Source organism: Macrotis lagotis, chromosome 5 (assembly GCF_037893015.1).
Source record: "Macrotis lagotis isolate mMagLag1 chromosome 5, bilby.v1.9.chrom.fasta, whole genome shotgun sequence".
Classification (NCBI taxonomy): Eukaryota; Metazoa; Chordata; class Mammalia; order Peramelemorphia; family Peramelidae; genus Macrotis; species Macrotis lagotis.
The window spans coordinates 120,503,841-120,519,353 of NC_133662.1; the positions used below are offsets into that span (position 1 = coordinate 120,503,841).

A 15,513-nucleotide genomic window follows, 5' to 3' on the forward strand; every position below is an offset into this window, starting at 1 on the left:
TTGAAGCAAAATATATTTAGCTCCAACCTTTTACCTTTACTCTATGTATCTCTCTGCTTCAAATGAGTTTCTTGAAAGCAGCATATTGTAGGATTCTGGTTTTTAATCCATTCCGCTATTCATTTATGTTTTAAGGGAGAGTTAAGCCCATTCACATTCAAAGTTATAATTATTAAACTCTTTATTGCCCTCCAAGTTATCTTCCCTCTGTTTGTATTCCCCCCCTTTTTTCCTTTATCCATATTCCCTGGTATTTTTTTCTGAATACCACCACCTTCAATGTGTTTGTCCTCCTATATCTACCCCCCTCCCCTTTTTGCCCCCTTTCCCTTGGCCCCTTCTTGCTTCCCTTCCTTCTGTTGATTCCCCTTTTCCTCCCCCCCTCCCCTTTCCTCCTTTTAATACTTGAAAGATAAGATAACTTTCTTAACTTAACTGACTTATGTATATTAACTTTGAGCCAAATCTTATGAGAGTAAGATTCAGGTGTTTCTCACCTCCTCCTTCTTCCCCTCCATTGCAATAGGTACTTTGTACCTCTTGATGTAATGAGATTTATCCCCATTCAGTGTTCTCCATCCTTCCATCTCTTTACTGTCCCCCTTTTTAAGGAAGTATTGTTTTTAAATTATTCTAGCCGAGTCATAGAAACGTCATGAGTGTCCATCACTTCTGGCTAAGTATATTCTCTCTAATAGAGTTACAATTATTGAGAGTTATTAGAGTCTTTCTCTCAGGTAGGAACATAGCCAGTTTCATCTTATTGGATGGCAGTTTCATGAATAAGTCCTGAGTGTCCATCACTTATGGCTAAATATATTCTCTCTAATAGAGATACAATTCTCGAAAGTTATTAAAGTCTTTCTCCCAAGTAGGAATATAGCCAGTTTCATCTTATTCGATAGCAGTTTTTTTTACCCCTCCCCTTTATTTTAACCTTTTCATGTGTCTCTTGCATCTCCTGTTTGAAGTCCAGATTTTCTATTAAGCTCTGATCTTTTCTTCAGGAAAACTTGGAAGTCTCCTATTTCATTTAATATCCATCTCTTGCCCTAGAAGAAAAGGCTCAGCTTTGCTGGATAATGAATTCTTGGTTGCATTCCAAGCTCTCTTGCTTTTTGTAATATCTCATTCCAGGCCCTTTGATCCCTTAATGCAGCCAGGTCCTGTGTAATCCTTACTGTGCCTCCTTGGTATCTAAATTGTATCTCTCTGGGTGCTTGTAGGATTTTCTCTTTTATCTTATAGTTCTGGAATTTGGTCACAATATTCTTTGGCATTTTCATTTTGAGATCCCTTTCTGGAGAGGATCGATGTATTCTTTCAATAACTATTTTGCCCTCTGGTTCTATGATATTAGGGGAGTTTTCCATCACTAAATCCTGTTACTAATAAGTCCAGGCTTTTTTTTTCCTCTTCAATGTTTTCAGGAAGACCAATAATTCTTAGATTATCTCTTCTTGATCTATTCTCAAGGTCAGTGGTTTTGTCGATGAGGTATTTTATATTTTCTTCTATTTTTTCCACTTTTTGATTTTGTTTAACAGACTCTTGTTGTCTCATGAAGCCATTAGTTTCCACAGACTCCATTCTGTTTTTTAGAGAAGAATTTTCTTCATTTATCTTTTGCAACCCTTTTTCCAATTGGTCAATTCTATTTTTGAAAGAGTTTTCCATTTAATCAATTGAAGTTTTGAGAGAATTCTTTTCTTTTTGCATTTGTCCAATTTTATTTTTGAAGGATTTGTTTTCTTGTTGCAAGGTGTTAATTTCTCTCCCAAATTTTCTAAGTGATTTTTAAACTCAATTCTTAATTCTTCAATAAGTATTTCTGTGCTGGGGACCAAATCATATTCTCCTCAGAGGTTCTAGGTCTCTCTGAGTTAGGATCTTTTTCTTCTATGGACCCTCCTTTCAATGGCCTTTCTTCATTTTCCTAAGATCTTGTGTCGGGGGTGGGGCTTGTTTACAGAAGTTTGGTGTTGAGATCCCCAGAGGCTTTACTCACTGGCTTTAGTAACTCCAAGTGGGCCAGCTTGTAGGGGCGATGCTGGTTTCTTTCTCTTGAGTATCAGTGATCTTGATTTGAGGCCCTCTCCCTTGGCCTGGAAGGAGTTGTTGAAGCTGCTGAACATTTTTATCTTTGAACAATGGTGGGCTATGGCCTGGGGCAAGGTAATTACTCTTCCTATTCACATCTGAGGGAGCTCACACCTGAATCTGAGATGTAATTGTGCTTGTTTGGGGAAGAGGTTTTAGCTGAAATGAAGGTATGGACTCTGAGTTCCTCCAGACCAGAGGAGCCCAGGGATTGACATCTGCAACTCTCCCTCACTGGAACTCACCTTCCTTCCCTGCTGGTAAGCCACAGTCAATGCCTCCACTCCCCAGTCGGCTCATGGACCCAACGCCTCCACAGTTGATCAGGCTAGTCCTGCTCGTCCTGTGCTCCCAGCAGAGTCTCTGCTTTCTGCACCCAGCTCACCCATGATCCTTGAAGACAAGCCTTGAGGTAGATGTTCTTCTCCTAGCTTCTCTTTTTGGGTTTTGTCTATTGAATTTCTGTTAAGAGGTTTGTTTCATATTATATATGAGGGAAGAACAGGAGACCTTAGCACAGTGCTTGTTCTTCTCTATGCCATCTTGGCTAGAAGTCCATCCATCATCTTCTTTCTATCTCTTGCTGTTACATCTTGTAATATATAGAAATGCTGTTGATTTATATGGGTTTATTTTATATCCTGCAACTTTAATAAAGTTGCTAATTGTTTCAAGTAGTTTTCAAGATGATTTGTAGGGTTCTGTAAGAATATCATCATTTCATCTGCAAAGAGGGAGAGTTTTGTTTCTTTGTTATCTATTCTAATTCCTTCAATTTCTTTTACTTCTAATTGCTAAAGCTAACATTTTTAATACAATATTGAATAATAGAGGTAATTTCCCAAATAGTTTATGTTGTTTCCAGTTACTTTAAATGGAATTTCTCTTTTCAGTTCTTGCTCTTGGGCTTTATTAGTTATATATAGAAATGTTGGTCATTTATGTGTGTTTATTTTATATCCTGCTACTTTGCTAAAGTTTTTAATTATTTCAAGAAGGTTTTTTAGTTGATTTTCTAGAGTTCTCTAAGTTTAAAATTAAATCATCTGGAAAAAGGGACAGTTTTATTTCCTCATTTCACATTCCAATTTCTTCCATTCCTTTATTATTTCTTATTGCTAAAGTTAACATTTCTAATACAATATTGAATATTAGTTATGATAATGGAATCCTTATTTCATTCCTGATCTTATTGGGACCGCTTCTAGCTTATCCACATTACATATGCTTGCTGATGGTTTTAGATAGATACTACTTATCATTTTAAGGAACATTCCATTTATTCCTATACTCGCCAAAGTTTTTTGTAGGAATGAGTGCTGTATTTTGTAAAAAGCATTTTCAGCATCTCTTGAAATAATCATATGATTTCTTTTAGGTTTGTTATTGATATGATCAAAACTATTACTAAACTGTAACTCATTAAATTACTAAATTAAATTACTTAACTGTAAACTCATTAAATTATGAGTAGGAGAATGACAAAGAAAATCACTTTCATACCTGAGTGGAGTATGGACTAGAATGGGGAAAGACTTGTGGCAGGGAGACCAATCAGCAGATAGTCCAGGTGTGAGTGAATGGAGGCCTGAAATAGGGTGGTGGCAATATCATAAGAGAGACAGGGCTTTTGTGTTACAAAGATAAAATTTGGAGGGCTTGTCAGCATAAGGACTGAGAGACTGAAGAGCTGAGAATGAAACCACTTAGGTTGCAAGTCTTGCAGACTGGGAAGATGATGATGCCCTCAGAGGTAAGAAAAAAATTAGGAAGTCAGATTTCTCTCTCTCTCTCTCTCTCTCTCTCTCTCTCTCTCTCTCTCTCTCTCTCACACACACACACACACACACACACACGCACACACACACACATTGACTGTAATAAAAAATTAATAAATAATCCAGAGATGACATTTATTTGATTATTTTCAAATATAGATTCATAGGATTTAGAATTTGAAGGAACCTCAGAAACCATTTAGTAGTCTCTTTACTCCCTCATTTTACAGAGAAGGAAACTGAATTTGCAAGACATTTCTCCTTATGAAGATGTCGCAGGAGTCACAATTAACTGCTATCCACTGAATGTGCTCCTTTCACTTGTTTATTAAACTAGCATCAACTCTCACTCTCTAGAATTGTACTCATGACTACATTCATAAATGGAACTTTTACCAGCAGTGTACTTTGATTTGCTAAAAATATTTTCCATCACTTTTCTAATAAGATTTGGATTTTAATGTTATTATAGCAATAACTTATAAGTTCAGTTATATTAATATCATGCATCATTGCAAAAGATATTTATGTATTTCTGGTGAGAGAGAGAGAGAATACCCTAATGAACATCTAACTATGCAACTGCCAAGTAAATATTAATAGTAATGCTGGTAAAAGCTTGCTGATGCACTTCCAGGACACTAGTGCCCTCTAGCAGGATTTCTAAGCCACCACTCTAAAACAAATTTTCATTTTCTAACACAGACAAATTGATTAATTTGAAATTTTTAATATTGATCCTAGAATGGAAATAGACATTACTTCTGGAGGAATTTGGGGATTAAGGAGTCTGTGACTATTGAGAGAAATATTAAAATTCCTAGAATTATTTTATCAAATTTCCATAAACCCCAAATATACTGAAAGCAATTATTTTGCATAATAGAAAACAAACCTAAACAAGTTTCATACTACCCCTCGCCTCATTCAGAAGCAGTATGTTACATTCAAAGAATAATGAATATTACCAGAGGAACTAGATTCAAATCCTGACACTTCATATACTATCTATGTAAAAAGTCATTTAAATTTCCTTGACTTCAGTTTCCTAATTTGTAACTAGCCTAATCTCTATAGTTCTGAGATCATATGATCCTTTATGTCAATTTCTGTCTAAAAATGCTGAGAAATTGAAAAAAGAGCCACACTGTCAGGAGAGATAGATGTTTGAAAACATAAATGAGGCTCCAAACTATTGCTAATGTTATCTCTGGATTTCTATTCTCTTTGTTTCTCATATCATTCCTTTATCCTCCTCAAAAAAAATTTAAAAAAGGGGCGGCTAGGTGGCATAGTGGATAAAGCACTGGCCTTGGAGTCAGGAGTACCTGGGTTCAAATCCGGTCTCAGACACTTGATAATCACCTAGCCGTGTGGCCTTGGGCAAGCCACTTAACTCCATTTGCCTTGCAAAAAAACTAAAAAAAAATTTCAAAAAAGAAAAAAGAAAAAATTGATTCAATGAAACTAATCAACTTATCAATCAAGTTACCACAATATATACTGTGCTCCACCTTCATAGTCCTCCCCACCTCATTTCAGAATGGATCATAGTTTCTACATTCTATAGTCTTCTATTGTTATTAATGATGATGATCCTTCATTCTCAAAGAAGATCAATGATATCAACAGGATAATAGTCTTGACTTATAAATAAATTGGATTTAACTGAGGTAGAACTCTGCAAGGTCATCAGTCCCACTGTGTCCTCCAGAGTCTCAAAGTACAGTGGCAAGACATAAGCCAAGATGTTGTTAATGACCCTGTATGCAGTGGGGAATCATAGTCTCTTACCGCTACAATAAATAAATAAACAAATGAATAAATGAATGAATGAATAAGAAAATAAATAGAGGAGACAAATTCTCACAGCTTGTCTTTTAGGACCAAGTGCTGTCATAATTTCACAATGTTCATTTCAATTTTTGTAATTTCCCATTACCTTGTTCTAATTATTTTATATCTTATTTTTGTAATTCTGCTTGTTTTCTATCAGTTAATATAATTAGTATTCTCTACATTCTTCATATTCATTATTTCCTAGAGAGTAGTAATATTCCTTTATGGCTATGTACCATTATTTGTTTAGTCTTTCCTCAATAGATGTACATCTACATTATTTTCAGTTCTTAAGTACCACAAAAAGTTTGCTCTTAATATTTTGGTTTGTATTGGACTTTTCTTTTTATCCTTTAGCTTCTTGAGAGTCTATGCCTTATAGTTATAGTGGTATCCTAGGCTAGGTCCAATACAAAACAGATTGGTTACTCAAGTTTAAGAGTGAAATACAATTAGAGGTTTGTCTTCCTTTGGAAAGCCAGCCTACTTTTTAGGAGTGTCATTCCCCCCAAACTCTCCTGCCTGTATACCTTTCTTTAATGCTTATTCTCTCATATTGTCTGCTTTTGCTATTGTTTTTGCTGCTCCTAATCTTTCTTTCCCTTAGTTTCTACTAACCACAGCAATACTTAAATAAACTATTTGTTGGAAGCAATGTAAAGACTAACAGAATGTCTTCTGGGTGGTGGGAGGAGGGAAGCAAGAATGGGGGGAAAACTGTAAAACTCAAAATAAATAAAATCTTTCTTAAAAAAGGTAACTTCCTAGAGAAACTTCAAAAACAACCAAACAAAGAACAGCTCAGACTAGAGACAGTTAAGTGTGAAAAGTAAAGAAAACTCACCATCAGATTCTACCACTGTGTCAGGTTCAAAATCTGTCCTGGTTTTCTAGGAATCACTTCTTGTGGTGTTATCAGGTAAAAAAGTCTTTTTTTTTCCATTCAAAACATGTCTAGATTCAATTGACAACAACAAAACTGTGAACCCTAAAATTATTTTATCCCTATATTTCTGAGGTTCTTATAATTTTAGGGTTCAAAATGGTGAGCATTCTTGGACCTAGCATGCTGAAATGAAAATGAGCAATCATATGTCCTCATAGTTGGTGTGATTAATGTACAATGTGGCAGAACAAATCTAGTCCTCTCATATTACTGTGGAGACTTATGGAGGTATTTTTTTGAAAAAGGGTTCTGACTCTTACATCAAAACAGGCATTTCACCAAGAATTTATTTAAATTTACTGAGACAGATACTGTGATAAGGTCTAGAAATGCAAATATAAGTGGAAAGAATGAGCTTACATTCTAATACAAGAAGATAACAAATAAAAGAAAGCTGAAGAAGTTTTGAAAACAGCCAGCATGTGAGGGCATGTAGAGAAAGTCTAAAGTACATCATGAAGAGGAATAAAGACATGACTAGTTAGGGGCATTCTTCTAAAATAGAGGTTCTTGAAGGAGCTATTCAATTAGAGGGAGAGATTGAAGGGGAGTGGATATTTGCATTGTGCAAATTGCAGGGCTGGAGTGAGCTTTTAGGATTATGAGGTTTTTGAAATGTGTCGAGAAAACTGAAGGTTAAGTCTGGAAATAAATTTTCCTCCAACAAAAAGATCCATTTCAGGTAAACTGAAAATCTAAAGTCATTAATGTAAGTATCAAGAATGAAAATAGGCTCCTTGAACAAAGAAGTGCTCACCAGGGGTAAAGGTCAATCATTTTAGTGATTTCAAATGTGCTTTCCTCCTAAAGCAGTCCTCTGGTTCATATAAAATGCTAACTTATTGGCTTGCATTGTTACCAGTGAACCTTTTACCTACAACTATACAACTCTAAGCTCAAGCTATAATCTAATGTTCACAGGGGAGAACCTGGGTGAGGACAAAATGAGACAAATTCTGAAGTTCCTAGAAGAAATGCTTCTTTAGGACATGATTCAAAGAAGAATACAGAAGTCTCTAGGATTTTTATGCTATCTGTAAAAAACTAAGAGGGAATACTCAAGGTCAAAAGTTACATATACTTACCCACATCTCATTTCAGATTGCAACTATTGATGGTAAGCACAATGATTACCCTGCTCCTACAGTCAGGTCAGGTTTATTATATTTCATCCTTCCTCCAGGGCTCTCCAAAACTCTTAAAGGAGTTTAGGGATATCTAATACCTCTGCCATTGGCTCCAGTCCCCTGAACAATTATGTTCCCTGAATTTTAGAAGTCGCCAGTAAGTCAGCTGGTGCTATGCTGGATAGTCATTGGAACTGAAGTCAGGAAGACATGAGTTCATATCTGCCTTCAGACACTAAAAGATTGTATGACCCTGAGTAAATGGCTTAATCTCTGCTTCTTTCAGTTTTCTCAAATGCAAAATGGGATAATCATATCACCCATCTCCCAATGTTGTTGTTAGGTTTAGCATAGCAACCTGAAGCATAGTAACCACTATAAAAATAGTTATTCTATTCTATTTCCTTCCCCTGTGCCCCAATTCCTTAACAATTACAAAATAACAATTACAAAAGAATATTTACTTCAACAATATAAAAATGTAAAGAGGCTTTTCTGGGCATGCCTAGATTGGTTAAGTTAGAGGCACTCTACATACCACATGGATGGAGCAGTCTCTAATTGGCTGCATAGCCAGAAAAGTTTACACTTTAAAACTAATGGAGATAGCTGTTCACTTTCTGGCTATCATTTCTTCCTTCATGATTTTTTCCTGTTTTGGCCAAAGAGTCTCTATAAAGGCTTCCAATAATGAAACTTAGCCTGGACTGATTGAAGTGTTTATTAACATCCCTGCTGGAACAGACAGTCCCCCAGTAGAGAGAGCCCTGAATTTCAACAATGTCCAACAATGTTTTTATATAGGGAGGCTTTTGTTCCTCTCCCTTCTGAGTTCTGATTATGGCTCACCTTCAGGGGTACAATCTAAAAGATACACCCACCTCATGACATCTCTTAACATGCTTCCCCCCTTCCTTGTCATATAACGCATGTTATGCTGATGAGCCATAATCATCATGGGGAGCATATGTTAATATGCATGGACTTTTATTTTTTTATTGAGTAAGTACAGCAAAAGTCGGAGATCAACTCCTAACTAGCTAGTACTGGTTTTTGGTCTCCCCCCTGGCTCAGATGCCTTCATGTTTGTTAGAGGACCTCTTCCAATTCATTGATTGGTTGGGATTATTTCATTGATCACCCTTCCTTTTGTTTCATCTCTACCTTCCTAGATATAGGCTTGTGTCTTTTCAGCCTACTGTCTTTGTAATATATTGTTCTTTTTTCCCCCATTTTTTCAAGGTAATGGGATTAAGTGACTTGCCCAAGGTCATATAACTGGTTAATTATTAAGTGTCTGAGTCCAGATTTGAACTCAGGTGCTCCTGACTCCAGGGCTGGTACTCTATCCACTGCACCACCTAGCTGCCCCTAATGTATTGTTCTAACAAATACATGTGAGATCCTAACAATATCCCCTCATATCCTGTGGAAAACCAACCCCCAATAATTTCTCACAGGGTGATAATCAGTTCACGCATGAGGCAGTTGCTTTGAATTAAACCAGGGAGGGAGAAGAGTAGAGTCATCTTCCCCTGCTTTCCCTTTTACCTCTCAGTTCTAAGAAATGTGTGTGTGTGTTTTTGTGTGTGTATGTGTGTATATGTTTTCTGTGCAATGGCCTTTGTTTTCAGTTTCAGGTGCTGGCAGTGATTCCCTGCTGGGTCTGTGAGTTCAAGCATCTATGACCTGGGAGCCTGGATTCCAGGTAGGATATGGCAGCCAATCAGCACACTCCTTATACTTGAGAAAACCCCACTGGGGGGCCTGGAGACATTTGTAGAGAGTCTATATTTCCTAATATCCCTTCAGGGTACCTAATAGATGAAGGAGGAATTAATTGTCACTTACCTGATTATTTAGGGAGTAAGATGGAGAGTAGTTAGTATTATATAAACTGTAACAGCTCACCTTTTTCATAATTCTCTTAGTGACTAGTGGGACAGAAATTAGACTCACAACTTAACTCAATTCCTAGAAAATTTAGTTCCACCAATTTCCAAAACCTTCTCCCTTTTCCCAACCTCAGACTTGAATCCTGAGCAACATAGTAACATCAAAATAACATCATTGGAGCTTCCCTGATAGACTAGAGCCTAGAATCTTGATCCAAAATTGCCTAATGTTTGAACTCTTAGGTCCTGAGACATCATCACCACCTGCTGAAAAGGACAGATGTAACAGATCAAGTACCAAACCTCTTTTCCCCCTAGGACAGATCAAATTTGCCTAAGCTTCATATGACAGGGAGCTTCACTCCCCTGGACACCACAGGAAAGAAAGAGACTGTTCCATCTATGAAGATAATGGACAGAGTCTATTCCCATCCATATAAGAGGACAACACAGAATGTCTTCTTTCAGAAGCAGATGTCTTTCTCTTGTCCATATTAGGTGATCTAGACATCCACAAAACAAAATCCAGTTACCTTTACATCCCTTAGTATGAATTGAGTGTTTGCTAAAAGGGATTGTTTCAGAAACCACAGGAAAATATGAACCTAGTACTTTTTTTTAATTATAAGGAGGCAGAGGAGTAACAGAATTCAGCAAAATATTGGATTCCTTAGTGTCGGATTTTTGAGTTTTAGGGATAAAGATCAGCATAGTAACATCAAATTAGAATCAAATTGATAAAGATCATTGAGTTCAATTCCTTTGTTTTATAAATGAGGAAGTTGAGGCATAGAGCTTAAGTGGTATTTGAACCCAGATTTTCCTGTCTCTAGACTAGGGATTTATTCATTCTAGTCCACTTTCTCCATAGTTTGTGCTTCATTATGAGAAAAAAGAAGTGCTCAGGAGTTTTTTTTTTTACTTAAAACTTTGTATGTTTTGAAAGATCAGATCATTCTTCAGCATTTCCAAAAGAGGAAAGTGAAAGACTGCAAACCCTTAAACAAATCAGACTTTGCCTACTCTTTGCAAAAACAGGAAAGGGAGGTGGAGAGAGAAAAACCATCTGCTTTTTATACTTAGTACTTGTATTGGGAGGGGAGATTGAGCAAGAGAGAGAGTAGATAAGAGCAAATAAACTCCCAGAAAGGGAGAAAGGAGGAAAGTGAGTGAGTAGGGGGTAGGATTGCCAGGCCAGAGCCTAGTCTATATTGATTAACTGTGCTGATGGCAAGAGGTCAATATCTCTCCTTGGCACAGTTCAGGAATCCTTATAGCATCATCTGATATTGATATATGTGAACTGATTTACAGTTAGCCTTTCATTTACCGAGGCAGCTGAATGACCAGTGGAGAGAACAGTAAGGCTAGAGTTAGAAAATCCTGAGTTTGAATCTAACCTCAGATATTTTTTAGAAGTATGACACTGGATGAGACATTTAACCTCTGCCTGTCTTAGCTGCTTCAAGTTTAAAATGGGAATGATAATAATATGTGTTACACAGGATTGTTGTGAAGATCAAGTGAAATACTTCCACAGCACACAACATCATGCCTGGCAAATAAATGCTGCTCCCCTTGTTCCTATTAAAGGGATGTGTCCTTATGGGTGAATAAATCCTCTTCTAGTGGTAGGTGAGTGGAGCAGAGAGAAAAATTCTCTTTTTCTTCCTCACCTCCACAGTTGCTTTGGGCTTTCACTTCCTCCTAATCAGAAGTCCATATGGTGTGATTCAGTCATTCACTAGATATTTCCTGGGTAGTATAAGTTGCCTTTACCCACTGGCTAAGGTCTTATAATAGCTCATCTCTTAAAAACTGATGTTTGACCTCTCGGCATCCCTGGGCAACTCTTAGATTATAAGGATAGAAATAAGAAGTTGCTCTACACTGGTGAAAGTATGCTTTGAGATCTAGACAAAAAATAAAAATAAAAATTCCATGTTGCCCTACTTTTTAAATCTCTACTGACATTTCTCCTGCATTGTGAAATCTTGCCTAACTTCTGTAGTCCTCCTACTTTTATTGTAATTCTCTGAGCTATTTGGGTGTCACAGTGGATAGAGAACTTTGTCTAATGTCAAGAAAACATAAGTTCAGATTTGACCTTAGACATGTACTAGACATGTGACCCTAGGCAAGTTTGCCTCAATTTCCTCATCTGCAAAATGGGAAAGCTATATTAGAAAGATATAATATCTATATTATAGATAACTACCTGTGTTGGTATCTTATGTTCCCTATTGGAATTTATGTTCCATAAGGGTAGGTCTAGATTGTTTTCTTGGCCTATGTGAGTTGAAATGAAGTTCACCAGATTAGAAAGTAAAACTAAATAAAGCCACTTCCCCTAAGCACAGCAATAATTTACAAGAACTGCAATTTCCCAAACATACCCCCAGCCCCCTCCTCAATACATCCCATTCTTTTTTCTACCAATTTGGAATCATTAGAGAAGATAAGGCAGAGGTAGCTGGTTCCTGTTGCAACAGCTCCACGGCCTATGCAACAAACATCTCAGAGTCTTGGGCTACAGTTTGCTGAACCAGAAATAATATTTCATTACTTATATAAAACCCAAATTGTTTAATAATTTCCTAAGTTGTCTAAAAGGCAATTTAAGGACACTTTAGGTCAGCAACTTTGTTTTACTTACAGATTTTTTTTTCTCTCCGTTATATTATCCTCCCCTCTTGCTGTTTTCTACTCATCCTCACTCAAATAATTAAAAAAACTAATAAAACTCACTGTTGGACATTTGAAGCATTTTGTTAATTGCCCCCTCCTTCTCTTTCTTTTTATTTAATAATTTTTTTTATTTTTAAGACTCACATACAAAATGAGGAAAAAATGGTCCTATGTGCAACTAAACCTAAGAGAGAATTCATAATATAAAACAATAAATTTCCATTTCAAGAAAGCCAATATAATACATACTACACATTGTGTTTAAAATTATTCTTTTTTTTTTTTTGCTTTCTTGTAGGGTTTGTTGCTGTTCTTTGCTGTTCATTGTTTACTTTTTCCCTTCTCCCACCCAGGAAGGCTACAATTAAGCATGGATATATACAGACATATATACATACATATATATATATATATATATACTCATAATCATACTCAAACATATATCCATATATATATATAGAGAGAGAGAGAGCCACACTCATCAATATACATATATATACATTTTATATATACATTGTACACGTACCCATATATATATATATATACAAGCCAAATAAATAGATATCTATGAATATATATATTCATATTCATATATACATGTTCATATACATATAAACACATATACATATATAGATATTCATGTATATATACATATTCATAGATATCTATTTATTTGGCTTGCATATACCTCTCATTTTTTTTTTTTTAACATTTCCTAAAAGCAACAATGACTCCTCTCTGCTCTACTTCTACTTGCTTCCTTACCCTCCTATTCCTTGAACTATTGCCCTTCCAGGAATTCCTCCCTTATATACCCTTCCCTACCACCTCACCATTGATCCCTTCTATATGCCCCTTTAACCTAGTCCCTTACCCTCTAACTCAGTATCCTCCCTAACCCCCCCCATAAATAATATAATATAACTGTTTGTGTATGTTTATTGTTCCCTCTTTAATCCATTCCCAATGAGAGTAGGTTTACAGAACTACCAGCTTTCCTTCCCTAGATAATTTTTTGTATCTATTCTTCCTCTCACTTTTCATATATATATATACATATATATATATAGTATACATAAATATAAACTCATTTTTATCTTTTCTCTATACCATTTCACTTTCTAAAACTTCTATTCTATTCAGCTCTACCCTAGTTTTTCCTTTCAAATACTCAATTACTAATAACAATGTTGGAAATACAGTTTATATTTCCATGTATAAACAGTAAACAATTTTTTCTTATCAAGACTCTTGAAATTAGTCATTGATGTTGATTTTATATTTCTCTTGGATCTTGTAAGTCAAATTTTCTATTAAGTACAGTCTTTTACAACAAAATCCTTAAAGTCTGGCAATTCATTGATGTTCATTTTTTTGTTGTGGAAAATTATGCTTAGCGTCGCTGTGTATGATATTTTAAGCTGCAACTCCAGTTCTTTTACTCTTCCATATGTAGTGTTCTAATATCAGTGGTCTTTTAATATAGCCACTGCTAAATCTTACTTAATTCTAATTCTGACTCCGCCTTATTCTTATTCCTCTCATTAATTTTTCGTTAACCTGGGTGCTTTGGGATTTAGCTAGGATATTCCTATCAGTTTTCCTCCTAGAAAATCCTTATTCAGGTGGTGATTGGAAAATTTTTTTCTATTTCTATTTTTCCCCTCTTATTCTAACACTTCAGGACAATTTTCCTTAATTATACCTTATATTATTATATCAAGATTTTTCTTTTAATCATAGCTTTCAGGCAAACAGATTATTCTTATTTTCCTCTTCTAGATTCGTTTTTTCTTATGAGGTTTTTAACATTCTCTCTTTTTCATTCTTTATATTTTGTTTTTATTAATTTTTGGTCTCTTAGATTTCCCTATCTTTTCCTTGCTTAATTCTAATTTTCAAGGAGTCATTTTCCTCCTTAAGATTATGGGACTCCGTGTCCCGGCCAGCCTAGGCCCCCCATGGGGGACTACCGCTGCCTCTCGGACCAGGAGCTGATCTGTATGCTCAAACTCTACAACATCCTCCATGGGCCCATAGCGGGTACAACCTGAAAACTCTATGAGAAGAAAATCTACAAATATGAAAGCCAGAGAACCAAGCTGAACCCGGGGCCTGGCAGCTCTTCTTACCAGTATACAGAAACCGTCGAAGGTGAAGCTCAAACAGAAAAGGAGAAAAAAGACAACCTGGAAGATGTCAACTATGACAATTATTACGAAGAGAGTTATTCAACTACCAAGATGTATGGGGATGCCAATACTACCACCGTGCCAGTAGCCAAAGCCAGGACCAGCTTCCAGGAGCCCCTAGCCAGGACAAGCTACAGCAGTGACAGTGCCAGGACATCCACCCACCACCAGCACCCTGGATAAGAGAGAATGAGGAGAACATGGCCAGTGAGCAGGCCTACTTCCACCAGGACAACAAGACCTACCAAAGTCTTTCTTGCTATGGAGCCATCCCTGAATAGAACCCTGATTTGGTCTTCTCTTCCAGCCCAGTGGTTTCTTCTTCCTTTTCTGCTTCCACCCCAGTTCCCTTGACCACCTCAAGCTTCAGTTGTCATTCCCTCCCTCCCAAGGTGGCAGCCCACCAGGCCATTAGACCGGAGCAAAGCGCTGGGGCTGATCTCAGAAAGAATGACAGAATGGTACCCCTTTGGATCCAGTTCCTTCTCTTCTTTGGGTTTGCCCTATTTCTGGCCTTCTTCTACTATTTCATGCAGGCTGATAACAACAAACCCTTCCATCTCCAGCACTGAGGTCTACTTCTGGGCCCTGGGAGGAGGAGGCAGAGTACCCCCCACCTTTTTGACCTTCTCTGCCTCTCACCCTTGTTTTCTAGCCTCTCTTCTGGGGTGAATTGGGCAGGGGGTGCAAGGATATCGTCCTGTTTTTGTTTGCTAGAGGTCCAGGGGACAGCACCTCTGTGGCCCAGTTAGTTTCTCCAGGTCCTACCTATACTGCCTTGTTGTTTGGCTGCATTATAAGCCTTTTATTGGGTTGGTTGTTTAATTAAATGTTTGTTTCTAGAAAAAGAATTGCCTTCCCCACCCCACCACCATCACCTTTGGGCAGACACCTGGGGGCAGGAGGACAGTTTTCTAGGAACACTGAACAAAACAGTGCTCCAGCCCC

The 15,513-nt window shown here is 36.9% G+C and overlaps 1 pseudogene; it reads left to right on the forward strand.

Moving 5' to 3' along the window:
* The first annotated feature begins 14,334 nt into the window (after positions 1 to 14,334).
* LOC141487847 (emerin-like) lies at positions 14,335 to 15,200 on the forward strand (annotated as a pseudogene).
* The last annotated feature ends 313 nt before the right edge of the window (positions 15,201 to 15,513 follow it).